This window comes from Alosa sapidissima, chromosome 10, assembly GCF_018492685.1.
Source record: "Alosa sapidissima isolate fAloSap1 chromosome 10, fAloSap1.pri, whole genome shotgun sequence".
In the NCBI taxonomy this organism is placed as follows: domain Eukaryota; kingdom Metazoa; phylum Chordata; class Actinopteri; order Clupeiformes; family Clupeidae; genus Alosa; species Alosa sapidissima.
The window spans coordinates 38409188-38411687 of record NC_055966.1 but is presented as its reverse complement, the minus strand read 5'-3'; the positions used below and the strand labels follow the sequence as shown (position 1 = coordinate 38411687).

General features: G+C 55.8%; 5 non-coding genes across 5 annotated transcripts; all 5 read right to left on the bottom strand.

The window, feature by feature from the left end:
* Positions 1-145: 145 nt before the first annotated feature.
* On the bottom strand, positions 146-217 carry trnah-gug. Its single transcript has one exon. It is a non-coding gene; the product is annotated as a tRNA-His (tRNA).
* A 465-nt stretch (positions 218-682) lies between these two features.
* trnae-uuc lies at positions 683-754 on the bottom strand. The gene has a single exon. It is a non-coding gene; the product is annotated as a tRNA-Glu (tRNA).
* Positions 755-966: 212 nt separating this feature from the next.
* trnar-acg lies at positions 967-1039 on the bottom strand. Its single transcript has one exon. It is a non-coding gene; the product is annotated as a tRNA-Arg (tRNA).
* A 193-nt stretch (positions 1040-1232) lies between these two features.
* trnah-gug lies at positions 1233-1304 on the bottom strand. Its single transcript has one exon. It is a non-coding gene; the product is annotated as a tRNA-His (tRNA).
* Positions 1305-2319: 1015 nt separating this feature from the next.
* On the bottom strand, positions 2320-2391 carry trnah-gug. The gene has a single exon. It is a non-coding gene; the product is annotated as a tRNA-His (tRNA).
* Between the last annotated feature and the right edge of the window lie 109 nt (positions 2392-2500).

Genomic DNA, 2500 nt, shown 5'->3' with positions numbered 1-2500 from the left:
TGCGACAGCAGCACGGTTCGCAGAGCTGCATTCTTCCATTCTTCCGAAGCCTCAAGAAAAGAGATGAGCCGACATGGCGAGGTCCAGCTTTGCACACCCACTTTTTCCCGGGCTTGAGGGCAATAATCCAGAAATGTGCAAAAGCTGCCGTGACCCGGATTCGAACCGGGGTTGCTGCGGCCACAACGCAGAGTACTAACCACTATACGATCACGGCTAACCACGGGCTGCGTGCTCTTCCGGCCACAGTAAAGCTCCTCTCTCAGAGTGCGTGCTCTGTGACCAGCCTTTGACGAGTTTCGCGCTGGCTCCTCTGAGCACTCCTCGGCTGCAGTTTCCACTCCGTAAACGAGTTGTGTGTGCTGCTAATTTGCAGAAAACACCAAACACCCGCCTCGACCCACAGGCACCAATCCACAAATGGCCAAACGCTGACGTTTCCCTGCCTCTCGGCACACATGTGCGTGTGAAAGAGTTGGAGTGATGCTGAAGGCTGGGAAAAGCAGCTGAAGAAGGGCACGGTTGGCAAAGCTGAAGGAGACAGTCTTTAGCCATGTGAAAGGTGTCCAGCAGGTGAAGGAGAGCCCATGCAGGTGGAGACAGACTGCACTGTTGGGGGGCAATGCCTTAAGCCGAGGGCTCTACTGGTAAGGAGCCCACATTGACGGGAAGGCAAAAGCGCTTCCCATACCGGGAGTCGAACCCGGGACGCCTGGGTGAAAACCAGGAATCCTAACCGCTAGACCATATGGGAGGAGGCACTCTGCCACCGTCTTGTAGAAAAGCAAAGGCGCGCATGCATTTGTGCTAGACTGAAAGGAGTGTGACTGAGGTCCGGGAGCGACTGACTGGCTTTTGACGAGAGAGTACATGTAGACAAACTGAAGGCCGCGGCAAATCTACTGGCCAGCAGAGGGCAGAAGGCCATCGTGGCGGTCCTCCCGGCGCGGGGTCAAAAGTTGCCGCCGAGCCAGCCAGGAGTCGAACCTAGAATCTTCTGATCCGTAGTCAGACGCATTATCCATTGCGCCACTGGCCCTGACAAAACCAGCTGACTAGCATGCGATCAGTGTGTTTCCAGAGACGATGCGACAGCAGCACAGTTCGCAGAGCTGCATTCTTCCATTCTTCCGAAGCCTCAAGAAAAGAGATGAGCCGACATGGCGAGGTCCAGCTTTGCACACCCACTTTTTCCTGGGCTTGAGGGCAATAATCCAGAAATGTGCAAAAGCTGCCGTGACCCGGATTCGAACCGGGGTTGCTGCGGCCACAACGCAGAGTACTAACCACTATACGATCACGGCTAACCACGGGCTGCGTGCTCTTCCGGCCACAGTAAAGCTCCTCTCTCAGAGTGCGTGCTCTGTGACCAGCCTTTGACGAGTTTCGCGCTGGCTCCTCTGAGCACTCCTCGGCTGCAGTTTCCACTCCGTAAACGAGTTGTGTGTGCTGCTAATTTGCAGAAAACACCAAACACCCGCCTCGACCCACAGGCACCAATCCACAAATGGCCAAACGCTGACATTTCCCTGCCTCTCGGCACACATGTGCGTGTGAAAGAGTTGGAGTGATGCTGAAGGCTGGGAAAAGCAGCTGAAGAAGGGCACGGTTGGCAAAGCTGAAGGAGACAGTCTTTAGCCATGTGAAAGGTGTCCAGCAGGTGAAGGAGAGCCCATGCAGGTGGAGACAGACTTTACTGTTGGGGGGCAATGCCTTAGGCCGAGGGCTCTACTGGTAAGGAGCCCACATTGACGGGAAGGCAAAAGCGCTTCCCATACCGGGAGTCGAACACGGGCCGCCTGGGTGAAAACCAGGAATCCTAACCGCTAGACCATATGGGAGGAGGCACTCTGCCACCGTCTTGTAGAAAAGCAAAGGCGCGCATGCATTTGTGCTAGACTGAAAGGAGTGTGACTGAGGTCCGGGAGCGACTGACTGGCTTTTGACGAGAGAGTACATGTAGACAAACTGAAGGCCGCGGCAAATCTACTGGCCAGCAGAGGGCAGAAGGCCATCGTGGCGGTCCTCCCGGCGCGGGGTCAAAATTTGCCGCCGAGCCAGCCAGGAGTCGAACCGAGAATCTTCTGATCCGGAGTCAGACGCGTTATCCATTGCGCCACTGGCCCTGACAAAACCAGCTGACTAGCATGCGATCAGTGTGTTTCCAGAGACGATGCGACAGCAGCACGGTTCGCAGAGCTGCATTCTTCCATTCTTCCGAAGCCTCAAGAAAAGAGATGAGCCGACATGGCGAGGTCCAGCTTTGCACACCCACTTTTTCCCGGGCTTGAGGGCAATAATCCAGAAATGTGCAAAAGCTGCCGTGACCCGGATTCGAACCGGGGTTGCTGCGGCCACAACGCAGAGTACTAACCACTATACGATCACGGCTAACCACGGGCTGCGTGCTCTTCCGGCCACAGTAAAGCTCCTCTCTCAGAGTGCGTGCTCTGTGACCAGCCTTTAACGAGTTTCGCGCTGGCTCCTCTGAGCACTCCTC